We start from the raw sequence: 27532 nt of genomic DNA on the forward strand, positions 1-27532 counted from the left end.
GTTCAGTACAGCATTTCACCCGCAGACGGATGGACAGACCAAGAGAGTCAACCAGATACTGGAAGATATGTTGAGAGCCTATGCGCTAGATTATGGATCTAGTTGGGATGACAACTTGCCTTACGCAGAGTTCTCATACAACAATAGCTACCAAGCCAGTTTGAAGATGGCACCGTTTGAAGCCCTGTATGGACGCAGGTGCAGAACGCCGTTGATGTGGGATGAGGTAGGAGACCGGCAGTTGTTTGGACCAAACTTGATCAAGGAGTCTAAGGAGAAGGTTAAACTGATTCGTGATAGACTAAAGATTGCTCAGTCCAGGCAGAAGAGTTACGTAGACTCGAAACGCAAGGAGGTAACATATGAAATTTGAGACAGAGCATATTTGCGAGTATCACCCTTGCGAGGATTGAAACATTTTGGAGTTAAAGGAAAGTTAGCCCCGAGATTTGTAGGACCGTATCGTGTTTTGGAACGGATGGGAGAAGTTACCTACAAGTTGGAGTTACCTGAGGGATTGTCAGGAGTTCACGATGTGTTCCACATTTCACAGTTGAAGAAGTGTCATGCTGAGATGGCCGATATACCGTTAAGAGATACTGTACCCTTGGAGGCGATTCAATTGGACAGTGATTTGACTTATGAGGAGAAGCCAGTTAAGATTCTTGAGTTTGCCAGCCGAGTCACCCGCAGCAAGGTTATCAAGTTTTGCAAAGTTCAGTGGAGCCACCATACCGAGGATGAAGCCACCTGGGAACGAGAGGATGATCTCCGCAAAGACCACCCACACCTATTTTCTAGCCAACCCGAATCTCGAGGGCGAGATTCATCTTAAGGGGGTAGGTTTGTAACATCCCAAATTTTCAATTTGGAATGTTATACATAGGTCATCCATGCATATCATATTTTATTGCATTTCCGTTCCGCAATCCTCGAAATCCTAAGCAACTCAAGGACCCTCGGAGAGAGTTGGGGATTTCCCGGTTTTCATATTTGATTTTCATCAAATAATGAAACGAGGATTTTGATTTTAATTATTTTTCTCTCCGAAAAATATTTTGCATTAAAATATAAGAGAGGAGATAATATGACTTCTCAAAAATAATTGAAATATTGGAGGAAAATATTAAAATCATTTATTTGATTTTATTTGAGTTTATTTGGATTTTATTGCATTAGAAAAAAATTGCACATTTTCAAAATTGCATTTTAGGGCCAAGAAAATGTTCATCTTGTTCTAAATATTTTATTTAGACGGTGAAAATTTATTTTGGCATTTTTAGATTTTTATTTTATTTTCTAGGATTTTATTTCTGTCGGCAAAATTGTTTAAAAAAACTCCCCGCGCCAACTGGGCCGAACCCAGTCGGACCGCCGGCCCAAGTCACCGCCACCGCCTCCCGCGCGCGAGCGCCGCCGTCGCCGCCGACACGGACAAGAGTCCGAGCCGGACTCCTCCGCCACGCCTTGCCCCCTCCCCCAAGTCGCCCCCTCCTTTATATACGCGCCACCCCGGCCCCCCACCACCACACCACCACCGTCGCCGGAGCCCCTCGCCGGAGGTACCGTGCCGGATCTCGAGCCGCCGGTTTTTTTAAAAAAACCGTTTAGTTTTTTTAAAAACCCTAGTTCGTTTTTTTAGATCGGTTCGCCGTTTTTTCTCGATTCTTCTATTTAGCGGACGTTCGTCTGTACGTTCGTTTTAACAAACAGTTTTCGCCTGTTAGTTACAGTTAACGAACGCTCGTTCGTTAGTCTGTTCGTTAGTTTCTTTTTATCGGATTACTCCGCGATTATTTTCGATCGCGATTTCTAATCCGATCTTAGTTTCTGTTTATCTTTTGGCTCGTTAGTCGGAATCAGGTGATTCAAGCGCCTAGATCTTCGTCTCGAGACCCTCTTTCTGTTTAACCAACTTGCACAAGTTTTTGCTACTGTAAAATTTGACCTAGGTCCAGATTAGTAAACGGATCTTGTTTCTTTCGCCGTTTGAGTTTTGTTGCTCCGTTTGATTTGATTATTTTTGCTAACCGGAGTTCTTAAGTTGAACTTTCTGGTCAACCTCTTTTATTTGAGTTTTGCTTGTGCATATTTGCTTGTTGCTTATGTATGTTATTCTTTGTTTGCGTAGAACACCCGGAGTGCGAAGCGTGTTACTACGAGTCTCTAGGATTCGCGGATCGTCAGCAAGGCAAGTAACACATTGATCATACTCTTTTCATACCCAGTTTTTATGCATTTGTTCCAATCCTCAAACATTGCATGATTAGGATTTCCTTAACTTGTGGGTTGGGAAGTAGTTATTGAGGTAGAACCTATTGCCCTGTTACTGTCAAACCCTTGGGAGTTACTTCTACGCGTTGCTTATATTACTATGCTATGCTATGCTCGTAGACGTGGTTTGGGTTTGAGTGAAATCCATTACAGATGAGAGATTGTTAATTAATGGTTCAACTTAAGGTGGCAACTTAAATAAACATCTGGGTGGATTGAGGCACCTGGGGAACTCAGTGTTGTCTGTTTTTTTTTGGAAATCCCGGGGTACCCGTGTGATCTTCCTATGGACCGCCACCCAGGCTCAAAGGGAACTGAGATGATTCATGCTAGAAACTTCCGTGTGCAGCTCAGCTATGCCGTTGGATTTGATGGACTCACTTTATCTTCCAAGCCTTCCACTGTTATCACATTAGATGGCCTTAAGCCATATTATTGTAATAAGTTCTCTTTGGAGACATTGGATGTAATAAGTGTGTGATTGCTACTCTGCTATAAATCCTCGAGTACTATGTGTGTCAGCATTACCGATCCAGGGATGACACTGAAGCACAGAGACTTGACCATCTGAGGTCGGGTCGACATTTTAAACTAAGTTCATCTAATCAAATTATTTAAGGAACTCCCACTCAGACAGACATCCCTCTAGTCATCCAAGTGATACATGATCCGAATTGACTAGGCCGCGTCCGATCATCACGTGAGACGGACTAGTCATCAACGGTGAACATCTCCATGTTGATCATATCTACTATACGACTCATGTTCGACCTTTCAGTCTCCCGTGTTCCAAGTCCATGTCTGTACATGCTAGTCTCGTCAAGTCAACCTCAGTGTTTTGCATGTGTAACTCTGGCTTACACCCGTTGTATGCGAACGTTAGAATCTATCACATCCGATCATCACGTGGTGCTTCGAAACTGGCACTGGGCTCTGGGTTAATAGGCTAGTCCCAAAAATCATATAAAATAGCATATAAATGCATATAAAAATCCAAGGTTGATAATATACTAGCATGGAACAATCAAAAATTATTGATACGTTGGAGACATATCAGCATCCCCAAGCTTAATTCCTGCTCGTCCTCGAGTAGGTAAATGATAAAAACAGATTTTTTGATGTGGAATGCTACTTGGCATAATTTCAATATAATTCTTATTATTGAGGCATGAATGTTCAGATTTGATATGATTCAAGATAAAAGTTTAATGTTGACATAAAAACAATAATACTTCAAGCATACTAACTAAGCAATTATGTCTTATCAGAAGAACATAGCCAAAGCAAGTTATCCCTACAAAATCATATAGTCTGGCTATGCTCCATCTTCCCCACACAAAATATTCATATCATGTACGACCCCGGTTTTGGCCAAGCATTTGGTTCATACTTCTAACGCGCTTCAGCCTTTTCAACTCTTACACAATACATGAGCGCAAGCCATGGATATAGCACTATGGTGGAATAAGGTATAATGGTAGGGGTTGTGTGGAAGACAAAAAAGGAGAAAGTCTCACATCAACGAGGCTAATCAACGGGCTATGGAGATGCCCATCAATTGATGTTAATGCGAGGAGTAGGGATTGCCATGCAACGGATGCACTAGAGCTATAAGTGTGTGAAAGCTCAAAAAGAAACTAAGTGGGTGTGCATCCAACTTGCTTGCTCATGAAGACCTTGGGCATTTGAGGAAGCCCATCATTGGAATATACAAGCCAAGTTCTATAATGAAATTTCCCACTAGTATATGAAAGTGACAATATGAGAGACTCTCTATTATGAAGATCACGGTGCTACTTTGAAGCACAAGTGTGGTAAAAGGATAGCAACATTGTCCCTTCTCTCTTTTTCTCTCATTTTTTTGGGCCTTTTCTCTTCTTTTTTATTTATGGCCTCTCTTTTTTTATTTAGTCCGGAGTCTCATCCCGACTTGTGGGGGAATCATAGTCTCCATCATCCTTTCCTCACTTGGGACAATGCTCTAATAATGATGATCATCACACTTTTATTTACTTACAACTCATGAATTACAACTCAGTACTTAGAACAAAATATGACTCTATATGAATGCCTCCGGCGGTGTGCCGGGATATGCAATGAATCAAGAGCGACATGTATGAAAGAATTATGAACGGTGGCTTTGCCACAAATACAATGTCAACTACATGATCATGCAAAGCAATATGACAATAATGGAGTATGTCATGGTAAATGAAACGGTGGAAAGTTGCATGGCAATGTATCTTGGAATGGCTATGGAAATGCCATGACAGGTAGGTATGGTGGCTGTTTTGAGGAAGATATAAGGAGGTTTATGTGTGATAGAGCATATCATATCACGGGGTTTGGATGCACCGGCGAAGTTTGCACCGACTCTCAAGGTGAGAAAGGGCAATGCGCGGTACCGAAGAGGCTAGAAAATTGCGGAAAGGTAAGTGTGCGTATAATCCATGGACTCACATTAGTCATAAAGAACTCATATACTTATTGCAAAAATTTATTAGCCCTCGAAGCAAAGTACTACTACGCATGCTCCTAGGGGAATGGTTGGTAGGAGTTAACCATCGTGCGATCCTGACCGCCACACAAAGGAAGACAATCAACAAATACTTCATGCTCCGACTTCGTTACATAACGGTTCACCATACGTGCATACTACGGGAATCACAAACTCCAACACATGTATTCTTCAATTCCACAATTACTCAACTAGCACAACTATGATATTACTACCTTTATATCTCAAAGCAATTATCAAGCATCAAATTTCTCATGGTATTAATTAAAGAAAATTGCCATGCTATTTTAGGACTCTCAAAATAATATAAGTGAAGCATGAGAGTTCATCTATTTCTTCAAAATAAAACCACCGTCGTGCTCTAAAAAGGTATAAGTGAAGCACTAGAGCAAATGACAAACTACTCCAAAAGATATAAGTGAAGATCAATGAGTAGTTGAATAATTATGCAACTATGTGAAGACTCCCATTTAATAATTTCAGATCTTGATATTTTATTCAAACAGCAAGCAAAACAAAGTAAAATTACATTCTAATAATGGCAAACATCATGTGAAGAAGTAAAAACTTAGGATCAACCGAAACTAACCGATAGTTGTTGAAGAAGAAAGGTGGGATGCCAACTGGGGCATCCCCAATCTTAGATGCTTGAGACTTCTTGAAATATTATCTTGGGATGCCTTGGGCATCCCCAAGCTTGAGCTTTTGTGTCTCCTTAATTCCTCTCATATCATGGTCTCCCTAAATCTCAAAAGCTTCATCCACACAAAACTCAACAAGAATCATGAGATAAGTTAGTATAAACCATTGCAAAAACCTTATCATACTCTACTGTAGCAAATCACTAAAATTATTATTCAACATTGCATACTAAATGCCTCTGCATATTTAATAGTCCTATCCTCAAATAGAATCATTGCAAACATAACAGCAATCTGCCTAAACAGGACAGTCTGTAAAGAGTGCAGCAAGATTCATACTTCCCTAGCTCCAAAAATTATGAAAGAAAATTCCCACTGTAGTAAATTTATCAGAGCTTAATATGCAAAAGGTTTCAACATTTTATCACATTCTGACTTTTCTAGGGAATTATTGCAACAGCGGTAAACTTTCTGTTTTCAAACACCAACATGTATACTTGTAACATAGGCATAGTAGAGGCTATCAATGCCACTTTTATTGAAATAAAAGATGCAAAACATTGTTCTAAATAACATCAAGCAAATCCTAACAAAATAAATTGACGCTCCAAGCAAAACACATATCATGTGGTGAATAAAAATATAGCTCCAAGTAAAGTTACCGATGAACGAAGACGAAAGAGGGGATGCCTTCCGGGGCATCCCCAAGCTTAAGCTTTTGGTTGTCCTTGAATATTACCTTGGGGTTCCTTGGGCATCCCCAATATTAGGATCTTGACACAACTTATTCCATAGTCCATGGAATCTTTACCCAAAATTTGAAAACTTCACAACACAAAACTCAACAGAGAACTCGTAAGCTCCGTTAGTATAAGAATCATAAGCTACTGTAATGAACTCATTATAAATTCATATTGGTGTAATATCTACTGTATTCCAACTTCTCTATGGTTCATACCCTCCGACACTACTCATAGATTCATCAAAATAAGCAAACAACACAATGAAAACAGAATCTGTCAAAAACAGAACAGTCTGTAGTAATCTTAGGTTTAGACCACTTCTGGAACTCATAAAATTCTCAAATAAATTGGTGGACCTGAGGAATTTATCTATTAATCATATTCAAAAATAATTAACTAAATATCATTCTCCAGTAAAAAATGGCAGCTAATCTTGTGAGCGCTAAAGTTTCTGTTTTTTACAGCAAGATCGCAAAAACTTTCCCCAAGTATTCCCAAAGGTTCTACTTGGCACAAACACTAATTAAAACATAAAAACTCTATCATAAAAGAGGCTAGATAAATTATTTATTGCTAAACAGGATAAAAAGGTAAATAACAAAAATAAAATTGGGTTGCCTCCCAACAAGCGCTATCGTTTAACGCCCCTAGCTAGGATGATTTCAATGATGCTCACATAAAAGATAAGAATTGAAACATAAAGAGAGCATCATGAAGAATATGACTAGCACATTTAAGTCTAACCCACTTCCTATGCATAGGGATTTTGTGAGCAAACAACTTATGGGAACAAGAATCAACTTGCATAGGAACGTAAAACAAGCATAACTTCATAACTTTAAGCACATAGAGAGGAAACTTGATATTATTGCAATTCCTACAAGCATATATTCCTCCCTCATAATAATTTTCAGTAGCATCATGAATGAATTCAACAATATAACCAGCACCTAAAGCATTCTTTTCATGATCTACAAGCATAGAAAATTTACTACTCTCCACATAAGCAAAATTCTTCTCATTCGGGATAGTGGGAGCAAACTCAACAAAATAACTATCATGTGAGGCATAATCCAATTGAAAACTAAAATCATGATGACAAGTTTCATGGATATCATTATTCTTTATAGCATAGAAGTCATCACAATAATCATCATAGATAGCAACTTTGTTCTCATAATCAATTGGAACCTCTTCCAAAATAGTGGATTCATCACAAAATAAAGTCATGACCTCTCCAAATCCACTTTCATCAATATAATCATCATAAATAGGAGGCATGCTTTCATCATAATAAATTTGCTCATCAAAACTTGGGGGACAAAAAATATCATCTTCATCAAACATAGCTTCCCCAAGCTTGTGGCTTTGCATATCATTAGCATCATGGATATTCAAGGAATTCATACTAACAACATTGCAATCATGCTCATCATTCAAATATTTAGTGCCAAACATTCTAATGCATTCTTCTTCTAGAACTTGGGCACAATTATCAGAATCCTTATTTTCATCACAGATACTAAAAAGATGAAGCATATGAGGTACCCTTAGTTCCATATTTTTATAATTTTCTTTTATAGACTAAACTAGTGATAAAACAAGAAACAAAAAGATTCGATTGCAAGATCTAAAGATATACCTTCAAGCGCTAACCTCCCCGGCAACGGTGCCAGAAAAGATCTTAGTTGACGGGGTGTTAGTGCCGCTTACCTAGCATCCCCGGCAACGGCGCCAGAAAAGAGCTTGATGTCTACTACACAACCTTCTTCTTGTAGACGTTGTTGGGCCTCCAAGTGCAGAGGTTTGTAGGACAGTAGAAAATTTCCCTCAAGTGGATGACCTAAGGTTTATCAATCCGTAGGAGGCGTAGGATGAAGATGGTCTCTCTCAAACAACCCTGCAACCAAATAGCAAAGAGTCTCTTGTGTCCCCAACACACCCAATACAATGGTAAATTGTATAGGTGCACTTGTTCGGCGAAGAGATGGTGATACAACTGGTATATGGATGGTAGATAAAGGTTTTTGTAATCTAAAAATATAAAAACAGCATGGTAACGAATGATAAAAGTGAGCGTAAACGGTATTGCAATGCTAGGAAATAAGGCCTAAGGTTCGTAATTTCACTAATTCAAGTTCTCTCAACAATAATAACATAATTGGATCACATAACTATCCCTCAACATGCAACAAAGAGTCACTCCAAAGTCACTAATAGCGGAGAACCAACGAAGAGATTATGGTAGGGTGCAAAACCACCTCAAAGTTATTCTTTCCAATCAATCCGTTGGGCTATTCCTATAAGTGTCACAAACAGCCCTATAGTTCGTACTAGAATAACACCTTAAGACACAAATCAACCAAAACCCTAATGTCACCTAGATACTCCAATGTCACCTCAAGTATCCGTGGGTATGATTAACCAAAGAGTGCCCCAAAGTATCTATCGGAGAGTCAAGACGAAAACGTGTGCCGACCCCTATGCATATATTCCCAAGGTCACGAAACCCGCAAGTTGATCACCAAAACATACATCAAGTGGATCAATAGAATACCCCATTGTCACCATGACTATCCCATGCAAGACATACATCAAGTGTTCTCAAATCCTTAAAGACTTAATCCTCCGAGTACTGCACATGTTCAACTCGATGACGTCCCTCTGACTCCGATCTAGCCGAGTCTTGAGGGAGAGTTTCGTCAGCACGACGGCGTGGTGATGATGATGATGTTCTACCGACGCAGGGCTTCGCCTAAGCACCGCTACGATATGATCGAGGTGGATTATGGTGGAGGGGGCACCGCACATGGCTAAGAGATTAAGAGATCAATTATTGTGTCCATGGGGTGCCCCCTCCTCCTTATATAAAGGGGGAAGGAGGAGGGGGCGTCCAAGAGGAGGAGGTGCGCCCAAGGGGGGGCAATCCTACTCCAAGTAGGTTTTGCCCCCCTTTCCTATTCCAACTAGGAGAAGGGGGAAGGAGGAGGTGGAGAGAAGGAAGGAGAAGGGGGGCCGCGCCCCCTTCCCATTCCCAATTCGGATTGGGGCAAGGGGGCCGCGCGCCACCTCCTGCTGCCTCTCCTCTCCCACCACTTTTGGGCCATGAGGCCCAATAACCCCCGGGGGTGTTCCGGTAACCCCCGGTACTCCGGTATATATCTGATAACCCCCGGAACCATTCCGGTGTCCGAATATAGTCGTCCAATATATCAATCTTCATGTCTCGACCATTTCAAGACTCCTCGTCATGTCTGTGATCACATCCGGGACTCCGAACTACCTTCGGTACATCAAAACACACAAACTCATAATATAACCGTCATCGAACTTTAAGCGTGCGGACCCTACGGGTTCGAGAACTATGTAGACATGACCGAGACACGTCTTTGGTCAATAACCAATAGCGGAACCTGGATGCTCATATTGGCTCCTACATATTCTACGAAGATCTTTATCGGTCAAACCGCATAACAACATACATTGTTCCCTTTGTCATCGGTATGTTACTTGTCCGAGATTCGATCGTCGGTTTCCCAATACCTAGTTCAATCTCGTTACCGGGAAGTATCTTTACTCGTTTCGTAACACATCATCCTGCAACTAACTCATTTGTTGCAATGCTTGCAAGGCTTAAGTGATGTGCATTACCGAGTGGGCCCAGAGATACCTCTCCGACAATCAGAGTGACAAATCCTAATCTCGAAATACACCAACCCAACAAGTACCTTCGGAGACACCTGTAGAGCACCTTTATAATCACCCAGTTACGTTGTGACGTTTGGTAGCACACAAAGTGTTCCTCCGGTAAACGGGAGTTGCATAATCTCATAGTCATAGGAACATGTATAAGTCATGAAGAAAGCAATAGCAACAAACTAAATGATCAAGTGCTAAGCTAACGGAATGGGTCAAGTCAATCACATCATTCTCCTAATGATGTGATCCCATTAATCAAATGACAACTCATGTCTATGGTTAGGAAACATAACCATCTTTGATCAACAAGCTAGTCAAGTAGAGGCATACTAGTGACACTCTGTTTGTCTATGTATTCACACATGTATTATGTTTCCGGTTAATACATTTCTAGCATGAATAATAAACATTTATCATGATATAAGGAAAGAAATAATAACTTTATTATTGCCTCTAGGGCATATTTCCTTCAGCCTCCCACTTGCACTAGAGTCAATAATCTAGATTACACAGTAATGATTCTAACACCCATGGAGCCTTGGTGATGATCATGTTTTGCTCGTGGAAGAGGCTTAGTCAACGGGTCTGCAACATTCAGATCTGTATGTATCTTGCAAATTTCTATGTCTCCCACCTGGACTAAATCTCGGATGGAATTGAAGCGTCTCTTGATGTGCTTGGTTCTCTTGTGAAATCTGCATTCCTTCGCCAAGGCAATTGCACCAGTATTGTCACAAAAGATTTTCATTGGACCCGATGCACTAGGTATGACACCTAGATCGGAAATGAACTCCTTCATCCACACTCCTTCATTCGCTGCCTCCGAAGCAGCTATGTACTCCGCTTCACATGTAGATCCCGCCACAACACTTTGTTTAGAACTGCACCAACTGACAGCACCACCGTTCAATGTAAACACGTATCTGGTTTGTGATTTAGAATCGTCCGGATCAGTGTCAAAGCTTGCATCGACGTAACCATTTATGACTAGCTCTTTGTCACCTCCATAAACGAGAAACATATCCTTAGTCCTTTTCAGGTATTTCAGGATGTTCTTGACCGCTGTCCAGTGATCCACTCCTGGATTACTTTGGTACCTCCCTGCTAAACTTCTAGCAAGGCACACATCAGGTCTGGTACACAGCATTGCATACATGATAGAACCTATGGCTGAAGCATAGGGAACATCTTTCATCTTCTCTCGATCTTCTGCAGTGGTCAGGCATTGAGTCTTACTCAACTTCACACCTTGTAACACAGGCAAGAACCCTTTCTTTGCTTGATCCATTTTGAAATTTTTCAAAACTTTGTCAAGGTATGTGCTTTGTGAAAGTCCAATTAAGCGTCTTGATCTATCTCTATAGATCTTAATGCCCAATATATAAGTTGCTTCACCAAGGTCTTTCATTGAAAAACTCTTGTTCAAGTATCCCTTTATGCTATCCAGAAATTCTATATCATTTCCAATCAGTAATATGTCATTCACATATAATATCAAAAATGCTACAGAGCTCCCACTCGCTTTCTTGTAAATACAGGTGAGGGAGTCCTGGATTAGGGGGTATCCGGACAGCCGGACTATATCCTTTGGCCGGACTGTTGGACTATGAAGATACAAGATTGAAGACTTCATCCCGTGTCCGGATGGGACTCTCCTTGGCGTGGAAGGCACACTTGGCGGTACGGACATGTAGATTTCCTTCCTTGTAACCGACTCCGTGTAACCCTAGCCCCCTCCGGTGTTTATATAAATCGGAGGGTTTAGTCCGTAGGACCAACAACAACAATCATACCATAGGCTAGCTTCTAGGGTTTAGCCTCTTCGATCTCGTGGTAGATAAACTCTTGTACTACTCATATCATCAAGAACAATCAAGCAGGACGTAGGGTTTTACCTCCATCAAGAGGGCCCGAACCTGGGTAAACATCGTGTCCCCTGCCTCCTGTTACCATCCGGCTAGATGCATAGTTCGGGACCCCCTACCCGAGATCCGCTGGTTTTGACACCGACATTGGTGCTTTCATTGAGAATTCCTCTGTGTCGTCATCGTTAGGCTTGATGGCTCCTTCGATCATCGATAGCGATGCAGTCCAGGGTGAGACTTTTCTCCCCGGACAGATCTTTGTATTCGGCGGCTTCACACTGCGGGCCAACTCGCTTGGCCATCTGGAGCAGATCGAGAGTTACGCCCCTGGCCACCAGGTCAGATTTGGAAGCTTAAACTGCACGGCCGACATCCGCGGAGATTTGATCTTCGACAGATTCGAGCCCCTTCCGAGTGCGCCGCACGGTCACGATGATCATGATTTAGCTCTACCATCGGACAGTGTTCAGGAGATCGCACTGGCAACCGCTCCGACCCTCAATTCGGAGCCAATTGCGCCATCCATGGGCGGGTGGATAGACCCCGCCATGGAGGCCGTATTCTCAGCAGCGATCGAGCCGAGTATCGACCTTACCCTTCACGGGAGCCGTGACGCCGAACTACCGGACTCTTCCCCGGCCACGGACTCCGAACCGCCCGCGCCTGTGCCTATCGAATCCGACTGGGCGCCGATCATGGAGTTCACCTCCGCGGATATCTTTCAGCACTCGCCCTTCGGTGACATACTGAATTCATTAAAGTCTCTCTCCTTGTTAGGAGAGTCCTGGCCGAACTATGTCTGGCAGGATTGGGATGCAGATGACGAAGAAATTCGCCGCCCACCTGTTGGGGAACATAGCATAAATTCAAAATTTTCCTACGTGTCACCAAGATCTATCTATGGAGTCATCTAGCAACAAGGGAGGAATGGATCTACATACCCTTGTAGATCGCGCGCGGAAGCGTTCAAGAGAACGGGGTTGATGGAGTCGTACTCGCGTGATCCAAATCACCGATGATCCTAGCGCCGAACGGACGGCACCTCCGCGTTCAACACACGTATGGAGCAGCGATGTCTCCTCCTTCTTGATCCAGCAAGGGGGTAGGAGAGGTTGATGGAGATCCAGCAGCACGACGGCGTGGTGGTGGAAGTAGCGGGATTCCAACAGGGCTTCGCCAAGCTGTGCGGGAGGAGGGAGATGTGTCATGGGAGGGAGAGGGAGGCGCCAGGGCTTAGGTGTTGCTGCCCTCCCTTCCCCCACTATATATAGGGCCAAGGGAGAGGGGGGGCGCAGCCTTTGGCCCTTCCTCCAAGGAAGGGTGCGGCCAGGGAGGAGTCCCTCCTCCCCAAGGCACCTAGGAGGTGCCTTCCCCCTTTAGGACTCTTCCTTTTCCTTGACTCTTGGCGCATGGGCCTCTTGGGGCTAGTGCCCTTGGCCCATACAGGCCAAGGCGCACCCCCTACAGCCCATGTGGCCCCCCGGGGCAGGTGGCCCCACCCGGTGGACCCCCGGGACCCTTCCGGTGGTCCCGGTACAATACCGGTGACCCCGAAACTTGTCCCGACGGCCGAAATAGCACTTCCTATATATAATTCTTTACCTCCGGACCATTCCGGAACTCCTCCTGACGTCCGGGATCTCATCCGGGACTCCGAACAACTTTCGGGTTACCGCATACTAATATCTCTATAACCCTAGCGTCACCGAACCTTAAGTGTGTAGACCCTACGGGTTCGGGAGACATGCAGACATGACCGAGATGACTCTCCGGTCAATAACCAACAGCGGGATATGGATACCCATGTTGGCTCCCACATGTTCCACAATGATCTCATCGGATGAACCACGATGTCAAGGACTTAATCAATCCCGTATACAATTCCCTTTGTCTATCGGTACGACACTTGCCCGAGATTCGATCGTCGGTATCCCGATACCTTGTTCAATCTCGTTACCGGCAAGTCTCTTTACTCGTTCCGTAATACATCATCCCGTGATAAACTCCTTGATCACATTGTGCACATTATGATGATGTCCTACCGAGTGGGCCCAGAGATACCTCTCCGTTTACACGGAGTGACAAATCCCAGTCTCGATTCGTGCCAACCCAACAGACACTTTCGGAGATACCTGTAGTGTACCTTTATAGCCACTCAGTTACGTTGTGACGTTTGGCACACCCAAAGCACTCCTACGGTATCCGGGAGTTGCACAATCTCATGGTCTAAGGAAATGATACTTGACATTAGAAAAGCTTTAGCATACGAACTACATGATCTTGTGCTAGGCTTAGGATTGGGTCTTTGTCCATCACATCATTCTCCTAATGATGTGATCCCGTTATCAATGACATCCAATGTCCATGGTCGGGAAACCGTAACCATCTATTGATCAACGAGCTAGTCAACTAGAGGCTTACTAGGGACATGGTGTTGTCTATGTATCCACACATGTATTTGAGTTTCCTATCAATACAATTCTAGCATGGATAATAAACGATCATCATGAACAAGGAAATATAATAATAACTAATTTATTATTGCCTCTAGGGCATATTTCCAACAGTCTCCCACTTGCACTAGAGTCAATAATCCAGTTCACATCGATATGTGATTAACACTCAAGGTCACATCCCCATGTGACTAACACCCAAAGAGTTTACTAGAGTCAATAATCTAGTTCACATTACCATGTGATTAACACTCGATGACTTCTGGGTTTGAACATGTTATGCTTGTGAGAGATGTTATAGTCAACGGGTCTGAATCTTTCAGATCCGTATGTACTTCGCAAATTTCTTATGTCATCTTGTAGATGCAACTACTACGCTACATTTGGAGCTATTCCAAATAACTGTTCTACTATACGAATCCAGTTTACTACTCAGAATAATCTGGATTAGTGTCAAAGTTTGCATCGGCGTAACCCTTTACGACGAACTCTTTTACCACCTCCATAATCGAGAAAATTCCTTAGTCCACTAGTTACTAAGGATAACTTTGACCGCTGTCCTGTGATCCATTCTTAGATCACTCTTGTACCCCTTGACTGACTCATGGCAAGGCACATTTCAGGTGCGGTACACAGCATAGCATACTGTAGAGCCTATGTCTTAAGCATAGGGGACGACCTTCGTCCTTTCTCTCTATTCTGCCGTGGTCGAGCTTTAAGTCTTAACTTCATACCTTACAACTCAGGAAAGAACTCCTTCTTTGACTGATCCATCTTGAACACCTTCAAGATCATGTCAAGGTATGTGCTCATTTGAAAGTACCATTAAGCATTTTGATCTATCCTTATAGATCGTGATGCTCAATGTTCAAGTAGCTTAATCCAGGCTTTCCATTGAAAAACACTTTCCAAATAACCCTATATGCTTTCCAGAAATTCTACGTCATTTCTGATCAACAATATGTCAACAACATATATTCATCAGAAATTCTATAGTGCTCCCACTCACTTCTTTGGAAATACAAGTTTCTCATAAACTTTGTATTCACCCAAAATCTTTGATCATCTCATCAAAGCATACATTCCAATTCCAAGATGCTTACTCCAGTCCTTAGAAGGATTGCTGGAGCTTTGCATACTTATTAGCATCTTTCAGGATTGACAAAACCTTCCAGTTGTATCACATACAACCTTTCCTCAAGAAAATCGTTGAGGAAACAATGTTTTGACATCCTATTTGCAGGATTTCATAAATAATGCAGTAATCGCTAATATAATTCCAACAGACTCTTAGCATCGCTACGAGTGAGAAAGTCTCACTGTAGTCAACTCCTTGAACTTGTCGGGAAACATCTTAACGACAAGTCGAGCTTTCTTAACGGTGACATTTACCATCATTGTCCGTCTTCCTTTTAAAATCCATTTGCACTCAACAGCCTTACGACCATCGAGTTGTTCTGCCAAAGTCTACACTTTGTTTTCATACATGGATCCTCTCTCGGATTTTATGGCCTCGAGCCACTTATCAGAATCCGGGCCCACCATCGCTTCTCCATAGCTCGTAGGTTCATTGTTGTCTAGCAACATGACTTCCAAGACAGGATTACGTACCACTCTGAAGTAGTACGCATCCTTGTCATCCCACGAGGTTTGGTAGTGACTTGATCTGAAGTTTCATGATCACTATCATAAGCTTCCACTTCAATTGGTGTAGGTGCCACAGGAACAACTCCTGTGCCCTGCCACACACTAGTTGAAGAGACGGTTCAATAACCTCATCAAGTCTCCACCATCCTCCCACTCAATTCTTTCGAGAGAAACTTTTCCTCGAGAAAGGACCCGATTCTAGAAACAATCCCTTATTGCTTTCGGATCTGAGACAAGAGGTATACCCAACTGTTTTGGGTGTCCTATGAAGATGCATTTATCCGCTTTGGGTTCGAGCTTATCAGCCTGAAACCTTTTCACATAAGCGTCGCAGCCCCAAACTTTTAAGAAATGATAGCTTAGGTTTCTCTAAACCATAGTTCATACGGTGTCATCTCATCAGAATTACGTGGTGCCCCTTTTAAAGTGAATGTGGTTGTCTCTAATGCCTAACCCATAAACTATTGTGGTAATTCGATAAGAGACATCATGGTATGCATCATATCCAATAGGGTGCAGTTATGATGTTCGGACACACCATCACACTATGGTGTTCCAGGCTGTATTAGTTGTGAAACGATTTCCACAATGTCTTAATTCTGTGCCAAACTCGTAATTCAGATATTCATCTCTATGATCATATCATAGATCTTTTATCCTCTTGTCACGACAATCTTTCAACTTCACCCTGAAATTACTTGAACCTTTCAATAATTCAGACTCATGATTCATCAAGTAAATATACTCAACATCTACTCAAATTATCTGTGAAGTAAGAACATAACGATATCCACTACATGCCTCAGCACTCATTGGATTGCACACATCAAAATGTATTACTTCCAACAAGTTGCTTTCTAGTTCCATTTTACTGAAAACGAGGCTTTCAGTCATCTTGCCCATGTGGTATGATTTGCATGTCTCAAGTGATTCAAAATCAAGTGAGTCCAAACGGCCCATTTGCATGGAGTTTCTTCATGCATATACACCAATAGACATGGTTCGCATGTCTCAAACCTTTCAAAACAAGTGAGCCCAAAGATCCATCAACATGGAGCTTCTTCATGCGTTTTATACCGATATGACTTACGTGGCAGTGCCACAAGTAGGTGGTACTATCATTACTATCTTATATCTTTTGGCATGAACATGTGTATCACTATGATCGAGATTCAATGAACCATTCATTTTAGGTGCAAGACCATTGAAGGTATTATTCAAATAAACAGAGTAACCATTATTCTCCTTAAATGAATAACCGTATTGCGATAGACATAATCCAATCATGTCTATGCTCAACGCAAACACCAATCTTGATGGTAGAGGGAGCGTACGATATTTGATCATATCAACATTGGAAACACTTCCAACACATATTGTCAGCTCACCTTTAGCTAGTCTCCGTTTATTCCGTAGCTTTTATTTCGAGTTACTAACACTTAGCAACCGAACCGGTATCTAATACCCTGGTGCTACTAGGAGTACTAGTAAAGTACACATCAACACAATGTATATCCAATATAATTCTATCGACCTTGCCAGCCTTCTCATCTACCAAGTATCTAGGGTAATTCTGCTCCAGTGACTGTTCCCCTTATTACAGAAGCACTTAGTCTCGGGTTTGGGTTCAACCTTGGGTTTCTTCACTAGAGCGGCAGCTGATTTGCCGTTTCATGAAGCATCCCTTTTTGCCCTTGCCCTTCTTGAAACTAGTGGTTTCACCAACCATCAACAATTGATGCTCCTTCTTGATTTCTACTTTTGTGGTGTCAAACATCGCGAATATCTCAAGGATCATCATATATGTCCCTGATATATTATAGTTCATCACGAAGCTCTAGCAGCTTGGTGGTAATGACTTTGGAGAAACATCACTATCTCATCTGGAAGATCAACTCCCACTCGATTCAAATGATTGTTGTACTCAGACAATCTGAGCACAAGCTCAACAATTGAGTTTTTCTCCCTTAGTTTGCAGGCTAAGAAAATCGTCGGAGGTCTTATACCTCTTGACGTGGGCACGAGCCTGAAATCCCAATTTCAGTCCTTGGAACATCTCATATGTTCTGCGATGTTTCAAAAACGTCTTTGGTGCCTCAATTCTAAACCATTTAGCATTACGCACTGAACTATCATGTAGTTATCAAAATGTGTATGTCAGATGTTCGCAACATCCACAGACAATGTTCGAGGTTCAGCACACTGAGCGGTGCATTAAGGACATAAGCCTTCTATGAAGCAATGAGGACAGTCCTCAGTTTACGGACCTAGTCCGCATAATTGCTACTATCAACTTTCAACTAAAATTTCTCTAGGAACATAACTAAACAGTAGAACTGAAGCGCGAGCTACGACATAATTTGCGAAGACCTTTTGACTATGTTCAGGATAATTAAGTTCATCTTATGAACTCCCACTCAGATAGACATCCCTCTAGTCATCTAAGTGATTACATGATCCGAGTCAACTAGGCCGTGTCTGATCATCACGTGAGACGGGCTAGTCAACATCGGTGAACATCTTCATGTTGATCGTATCTTCTATACGACTCATGCTCGACCTTTCGGTCTCTTGTGTTCCGAGGCCATGTCTGTACATGCTAGGCTCGTCAAGTTAACCTAAGTGTTTTGCATGTGTTCCGAGGCCATGTCTGTACATGCTAGGCTCGTCAACACCCGTTGTATTCGAACATAAGAATCTATCACACCCGATCATCACGTGGTGCTTCGAAACGACGAACTTTCGCAACGGTGCACAGTTAGGGGGAACACTTTCTTGAAATTTTAATGAGGGATCATCTTATTTACTACCGTCGTTCTAAGTAAACAAGATGCATAAACATGATAAACATCACATGCAATCAAATAGTGACCTGATATGGCCATCATCACTTTGCTCCTCTTGATCTCCATCTTCGGGGCTCCATGATCATCATCGTCACCGGCATGACACCATGATCTCCATCATCATTATCTCTATCATCGTGTCTTCATGAAGTTGTCTCGTCAACTATTACTTCTACTACTACAGCTAACGGTTAGCAATAAAGTAAAGTAATTACATGACGTTATGTTGACACGCAGGTCATAAATAAATTAAGACAACTCCTATGGCTCCTGCCGGTTGTCATACTCATCGACATGAAAGTCGTGATTCCTATTACAAGAACATGATCAATCTCATACATCACATATATCATTCATCACATCCTTTTGGCCATATCACATCACATAGCATACCCTGCAAAAACAAGTTAGACGTCCTCTAATTGTTGTTTGCATGTTTTACGTGGCTGCTATGGTTTTCTAGCAAGAACGTTTCTTACCTACGCAAAAACCACAACGTGATATGCCAATTGCTATTTACCCTTCATAAGGACCCTTTTCATCGAATCCGTTCCGACTAAAGTGGGAGAGACTGGCACCCGCTAGCCACCTTATGCAACTAGTGCATGTCAGTCGGTGGAACCAGTCTCACGTAAGAGTACGTGTAAGGTCGGTCCGGGCCGCTTCATCCCACAATACCGTCGAAACAAGATTGGACTAGTAACGGTAAGCATATTGAACAAAATCAACGCCCACAACTACTTTGTATTCTACTCGTGCATAGAATCTACGCAATAGACCTAGCTCATGATGCCACTATTGGGGAACGTAGCATAAATTCAAAATTTTCCTACGTGTCACCAAGATCTATCTATGGAGTCATCTAGCAACGACGGAGGAATGGATCTACATACCCTTGTAGATCGCGCGCGGAAGCGTTCAAGAGAACGGGGTTGATGGAGTCGTACTCGTCGTGATCCAAATCACCGATGATCCTAGCGCCGAACGGACGGCACCTCCGCGTTCAACACACGTACGGAGCAGTGACGTCTCCTCCTTCTTGATCCAGCAAGGGGGGAGGATAGGTTGATGGAGATCCAGCAGCACGACGGCGTGGTGGTGGAAGTAGCGGGATTCCAACAGGGCTTCGCCAAGCACTGCGGGAGGAGGGAGATGTGTCATGGGAGGGAGAGGGAGGCGCCAGGGCTTAGGTGTTGCTTCCCTCCCTTTCCCCCACTATATATAGGGCCAAGGGAGAGGGGGGCGCAGCCTTTGGCCCTTCCTCCAAGGAAGGGTGCGGCTAGGGAGGAGGCCCTCCTCCCCAAGGCACCTAGGAGGTGCCTTCCCCCTTTAGGACTCTTCCTTTTCCTTGACTCTTGGTGCATGGGCCTCTTGGGGCTGGTGCCCTTGGCCCATACAGGCCAAGGCGCACCCCCTACAGCCCATGTGGCCCCCCGGGGCAGGTGGCCCCACCCGGTGGACCCCCGGGACCCTTCCGGTGGTCCCGGTACAATACCGGTGACCCCGAAACTTGTCCCGGCGGCCGAAATAGCACTTCCTATATATAATTCTTTACCTCCGGACCATTCCGGAACTCCTCGTGACGTCCTGGATCTCATCCGGGACTCCGAACAACTTTTGGGTTACCGCATACTAATATCTCTATAATCCTAGCGTCACCGAACCTTAAGTGTGTAGACCCTACGGGTTCGGGAGACATGCAGACATGACCGAGATGACTCTCCGGTCAATAACCAACAGCGGGATCTGGATACCCATGTTGGCTCCCACATGTTCCATGATGATCTCATCGGATGAACCACGATGTCAAGGACTTAATCAATCCCGTATACAATTCCCTTTGTCTATCGGTACGACACTTGCCCGAGATTCGATCGTCGGTATCCCGATACCTTGTTCAATCTCGTTACCGGCAAGTCTCTTTACTCGTTCCGTAACACATCATCCCGTGATAAACTCCTTGATCACATTGTGCACATTATGATGATGTCCTACCGAGTGGGCCCAGAGATACCTCTCCGTTTACACGGAGTGACAAATCCCAGTCTCGATTCGTGCCAACCCAACAGACACTTTCGGAGATACCTGTAGTGTACCTTTATAGCCACTCAGTTACGTTGTGACGTTTGGCACACCCAAAGCACTCCTACGGTATCCGGGAGTTGCACAATCTCATGGTCTAAGGAAATGATACTTGACATTAGAAAAGCTTTAGCATACGAACTACATGATCTTGTGCTAGGCTTAGGATTGGGTCTTTGTCCATCACATCATTCTCCTAATGATGTGATCCCGTTATCAATGACATCCAATGTCCATGGTCAGGAAACCGTAACCATCTATTGATCAACGAGCTAGTCAACTAGAGGCTTACTAGGGACATGGTGTTGTCTATGTATCCACACATGTATCTGAGTTTCCTATCAATACAATTCTAGCATGGATAATAAACGATTATCATGAACAAGGAAATATAATAATAACTAATTTATTATTGCCTCTAGGGCATATTTCCAACACCACCCACCACCCACTTAGTAGCCACTGTCGATAATTTGACCGACATGCTCGACTTCGACTCCGAAGACATCGACAGTATGGACGACGATGCAGGAGACGAACAGGAGCCACTGCCCACAGGGCACTGGACGCCCACTTCATCATATGATGTATACATGGTGGACACACCCAAACAAAACGACGACGAGGAATGGAAGGATGCATCAAAGGATCATTCCCTCGAGAAGCAGTCAAAGTGCCGGCGTAAGCGCCGCTCCAAATCCCGCCTCGGCAGAAACAGTGATCATATAGACCCAGCGATAGAGCAGGGTGAGCCAGCGGACGACAAATATGGCATTGAACCACCGTCTGACCACGGCAACACAGAGAATCAAACCGAACAACCCGACTCCGGCGAAGATAACAGTCCGGATGACATCACACCGGACAGGCACCCGGATCAACAGAATACCCATCAAAGGCTTGTTGCCATTGCGAGGAGTCTGAAAAGCAGAAGCAAAGGCGCAGGGCTGCACAAGACACACTCAGAATTAGATGGAGTGAAGTACTCAACACTGGAGCAAAATACGGCGGTAGTCACCACACAAAGAGCTACCCGAAGCGAAAGCCGCTACCTGAATTTGATGAGGAGGCCTTAGATCCCCCACAATCAAAAAACAAAATAGCCATCCAGTCGGATAGATGACCTCATGGCCAACATAGAGTGGCAAACGACGCCACACAGAAGCCAGTACGTGATCCACGTGAGGGCTCGCATCAAAAGGACGGCGCAACCAGATCCATCTACGGGCCAAGCAAGCGCGCTCCAGCACGCAATGCAACACAACAAAAATCCGAACACCACGGTACACCCAAATACAGGGGTGCCGCACACCCCCTATGTTTCACCGATGAGGTGCTGGACCATGAATTTCCAGAGGGATTCAAACCCGTAAACATAGAGGCGTACGACGGAACGACTGACCCTAGGATCTGGATTGAGGACTACATCCTCCATATCCACATGGCTCGAGGAGACGATCTCCACGCCATCAAGTACTTACCCCTCAAGCTCAAAGGGCCAGCTCGGCACTGGCTTAAAAGCCTCCCAGAAAACTCCATTGGAAGCTGGGAAGAGCTCGAAGACGCTTTTCGGGCAAATTTTCAAGGGACCTATGTCCGACCACCGGATGCAGACAATTTAAGTCATATAACTCAACAGCTCAGAGAGTCAGCCCGAAAGCTTTGGAACAGGTTTCTCACTAAAAAGAACCAAATAGTCGATTGTCCGGACGCTGAAGCCTTAGCGGCTTTCAAGCACAGCGTTCGAGACGAATGGCTTGCCAGACACCTCGGCCAAGAAAAGCCGAGAACAATGGCAGCATTAACAAGCCTCATGACCCGCTTTTGTGCGGGCGAGGACAGCTGGTTAGCCCGATGCAGCACCAGCGTCCTAAGTACATCCGAAGTCAGGGACGGAAACGGGAAACCACAACGCAGCAAAAACAAGCACCGGAATAAAGAAGACAGCCCGAAGAGCATGGCGGTAAATGCCGGATTCAGAAGCTCTCGGCCAGGTCAGCAAAAGCTACCCTCCAAAGGCAACAGAGACGAACTGTCCAGCCTAAACAAGACTGGACAAAATATGTTAGATCCACAGCACCCCCGATAAACCTGCAACTCACACCCATAGAGAATGTTGGGTCTTCAAGCAGTCCGGCAAGCTCAACGCCGAACACAAGGGGCAGGATACACCAAGCGAAGACGAGGGCCAGCCTCACAAGCAAAGCACTGGGGAACAGAAGAAATTCCCACCAGAAGTCAAAATAGTAAATGTGTTACACGTAACGAAGGGGAGAAACAAAGCGGCACTCCTAGAGACACATGCCCCAGGGCCTATCACCGCGGAGTTCTGCCACTGGTTGTCCCAACCAATCACCTTTGACCATCGGGATTACTCGGCAAGTATCCGGCATGCAGGATGGGCTACCTTGGTGTTAGACCCGATAATTGACGAATACCACTTCACACAAGTCCTGATGGACGGCGACAGTAGTTTAAACCTGATATATCAGGACACAGTCCGCAAAATGGGGATAGACCCAACAAAAATCAATCATAGCAATACTACCTTTAAAGGAGTAACGCAGGCCCAGAAGCCCATTGCACGGGCTCCCTGCCACTAGAAGTTATATTCGGCTTTCCCGATAACTTCCGCAGCGAAAAGTTAACCTTCCACATCGCTCTGTTCCAAAGTGGCCATCAAGCACTACTCGGACGTGAAGCTTTTTCTCGCTTTAACGCAATATCGCATTACGCTTCCCTCATGCTTAAGATGCCCGGTCCACGTGGCATCATTACAGTAAATGGAAATATTTAGCGCTCCTTGCGCACGAAAGACCGTGCGGCCGCCTTGGCAGTCGTACACTAGACGGCCTCACCAACTTGAGCATTTGACAGGTCGTTAAGACCACAGACACAGTTAGACGAGTCCGGTACAGCTATATATAATTGATACAGGTTTGATGGCTATACCCCTATAACAATACAAGGGGCTCAACGCGTGTAAACAAGTGACAATTAGGCTCAACCTTACTCATCTTGAACTGTACATGGTTTATTTAGTATAACCTACCTTTTTGCACGACAACTTTTCAGCTAAGTTCCTCTCTTTTACAGATGACCATCGTGCTAAACCCGTCCAGGATATGGCCCAACGGAGACACATGCGCAAACGTGCAGCAGGGACCCGTTCCAAGGATTCTTTTTAGATTAAGACCCTGCGTAAACCTTTTTTTACTGTCTCTTGTTCATACACATCCCCCGGATTCTCAGTACAATTGAGAAGGATGCTGACGTATTGGCATGTGGCCATGTCAGAATATTGCACATACCTGGACACCAGGGGCTTATTACAAAGGGCACTGTTTAGCCCAGTTTACATCATAAAGACCGAATACCTTAGGGAGTGTTCGGCGTCGCGAGTTCGGCCTTATATGCATCAGCTCCGAATCATGTCTTTGGTCAAATGTTGGGTTTTCCCGGCTCCTGTGTTTTGCTGCCTTACGTTCCGCTCTATCGACTAAGGCGGCACCAGGAGAACTACTGCGATTGTGCCTTGGTTCATCCGGACGAGCACCTCAGTAGAGAAAGCCGAAAACTGACTGTCATGATATAGCGTGAGACTGGTCAACCACTCGATGACCTAGCGGAATCTTCGGGATTCCTCCGCCTTAATGAAGGGCCGTTTCCCGGCCAGGCATGTACGCGCCCCGAATTTGGATGAGCGCGGAGCCACCAGGGGCTATATAGTATCCCCACTGTCAAACTCCTCTGGCTAAGTGAAAGTGTTAAAGCATTATAGTCTGATTGCCTAGTTCGCTGTGCTATCACCTCCTTAATGGACCAAGACGTTGGATCAAGTGTGACATGCGTCTTCTCCGAACACCCCCGCATTATATGCGTGGGGGCTGAAGCCGACGACTGCCATCTTTCAGGTTATATACATATATACATAAACGGCCGCACAGGAGGCATCATAGTACTTTTGGGCAAAAGTATAAATACAGCCTTGATAAACTCAATAAAACATTGTTTTTACAATGGGAATACATGTCACTCAAACATAATATTCTTCGAGCACTGAGCCTCTATCAAACGAGCGCCTTCAATAACTTCTTCAAAGTAGTGCTCGACAGCCACTTGGCCTATGGTCGAACCCTGTGCCGCAACAGTGGTGGCATCCATCTCCGCCCAGTATGTTTTGACATGGGCAAGGGCCATCCGCGAGCCTTCTATGCACGCCGACCTCTTTACAGCATCGATGTGTGGCACAGCACCAAGGAATTGTTGCACTAAGCTAAAGTAGCTATTCGGCCTTGGCCCTTTCGTCCACAGATGATCCACAACGGACCTCATGGCAAGTCCGGATAACCTATGGAGCTCGGCCCACTCGGCCATTTTCTCATTCAACAGCAGCGGACGGGCTGAAGCATGAAACTGTGACCAAAACAGTTTTTCCACTTCGTGATCTTTCCGATCCTTGAAGTACTCGGCCGCATCAGCAGCACTTGCAGCCAAATCCACGTAGGCGTCTGCAGATCTCCATAGCCGGTCCAGAGGTGCATACTTCGGATCCCCGAACTTAGTCCGCAACAAGAAGGGCTTCCTAGATACAATATCCGCAGCTTGATGCAGCTCCTCCATCGTCGCTCTAATTTTGGAGTGGGCTTCCTTGGCAGCAACCCGGGCCTTTTCCAGGTCCGTCGCCTTTGCCCGGTTTTCTTCCTCAAGAAGCTGGTAATGGTCAGCAGCATCTTTTAACTCTACAGCCATCTTGGCTATTTTTTCTTTGCTCTCGCAATGCGCGGCCTGTTCGGCCTTTAACTCTTCGGTCGCCTTTAAAGCGGCCGCATTGCTACTCCTTGCTTGCTCCTTGGCTCAGGCAAGCTCTGCCCGAAGGGTCTCCACGGTGGCAGCTCCATCTGCAGTCACAACATATTAAAGATACTGGCATCATGCTGCTCTTATTATGTGACAATCACCAGAAAAATCACTTACCCTGTGCCTCGTCAAGCCGCTTGTTAACAAGCACGATGTCGGCATCTGCCGCATCCAGCTGCCGCTTTAGTTTGGCAAACCCATCAGTCCGGCTAGCCACCGGAGCTTCAACCACCTGCACATAAAGGCGGTCTGGTTATTACCTGGGACTATGATCCCCTGTTTGCCGCCATTTTTGACGACAACCAGAGTCTCAGGGGCTTCCATCTACACAGGGCACATCTAAAAATGTGCGGTACTATCAAAAATGTACATCCTTTTGTGTACCTCAAAACCCGTCAGTAGGCTCATAAAGGCTTCATGCAACCCGCTTTCGGCGGATGAAATCCTTTCAATCACCGTACCCATCAATGTGCGGTGCTCTTCTGAGATAGCCACTTGCTCTAGCAGATCCCTCAGTACGTCCGACCGCACACCAGACGGTGCCGGACTCTTTCGATTACTCTCTTCAAGAGCCGGATACCGAGGACTTCGGGTGGCCACAGGATTACCTTCTGGCCTTGCCGGATCAAGAGAAACCCTCCATGAAGATACCTTGGGTCGCCCGCCTCATGAGGCGGTATGGCAGGGGGAGGCGTTTTGCTCTCCATCATCTCTGGAAGAAGATCCCCTGAAGACGAGCTCTGCTGAGAAGGGCTAAGATACGAACTACAAGATAAATGCCTCGGTTATTTTCCTCAGAGGTAAAGCGAGATATTGTCATTATTAAGTACCCTTTTACTTACAGCTCGGTGGAGGGCTGATCCCCTTGAGGGCATAGTGCGGCCAGGGTATCCCCCAGGGCAGGACCCTCCGGCGGAGATTTCTTCCCCCGTTTGGAGACCATTGTCTCCGGGTCCTCAGAGGCGGTTCTCTTCCTTCCCTGGGGAGAGGAATATTCAGTTCCTCCTTCCCGACTAACCTCCTTTGCGGAGGCGCTAGCCTCCTTGTTCCCCCCTTCATCCTCTCCTGAGGGTGCTTGATAAGGCGCGATCTCCAGCATCCTGGTTAGCACGGGATTTGGTGAGGTCTCAGGGAGGGGGGACGGACACCTGATCAACTTTGCCTTCGCTATCCAATCCTGGGTCAAAGAGCGGCTTTTTTAGGGCAATGTTGCGATAAATAAACGGGTAGTGTGTTCGGATGCAGGGCTACTTACTTGGGTATCCGGGCGATTGCAGCTCAGACCTGCATCCTCAGTGATGTTCGGACACATTATTTGTGGTCCGAAGAACAATTTGTACATCTCTTCGCGTGTCATGCCAAGGAAATGTTGAATAGCTCGCGGTCCTTTCGGTTAGAATTCCCACATGCGAAGGGGCCGGCATTTGCAAGGCTGGACTTGACGAACTAGCATAACTTGCACTACCATAACCCGACTGAAATCTCTCTCAAAGAGATCTCGAATACGGCTTTGCAGTATTGGCACGTCCTTGGCTGGACCCTAGCTCAGCCCCCTGCTGATCCATGACATCAGTTGTGGTGGGGGGCCTGAGCGAAAGGTGGGGGCAGCTACCCACTTGGCACTTCGGGAAGCTGTGATGTAGAACCACTCCCGCTGCCACAATCCGGACACCTCTGGGAAGAAGCCCTCAGGCCATGGAGCGTCAGCGATTTTGCTTATTAAAGCGCCTCTGCACGTTGCGTGCTGCCCCTCGATCATCTTCGGCTTCACACCGAAGGTCTTGAGCCACAGGCCGAAGTGAGGGGTAATGCGGAGGAAGGCCTCACATACAACAATAAATGTTGAGATGTGAAGGAAGGGAATCCGGGGCCAGATCGTGAAAATCTAGCCCATAATAGAACAT

This window comes from Triticum urartu, chromosome 3A (genome assembly GCF_056163025.1).
Source record: "Triticum urartu cultivar PI428250 chromosome 3A, HENAU_Tu73, whole genome shotgun sequence".
Classification (NCBI taxonomy): domain Eukaryota; kingdom Viridiplantae; phylum Streptophyta; class Magnoliopsida; order Poales; family Poaceae; genus Triticum; species Triticum urartu.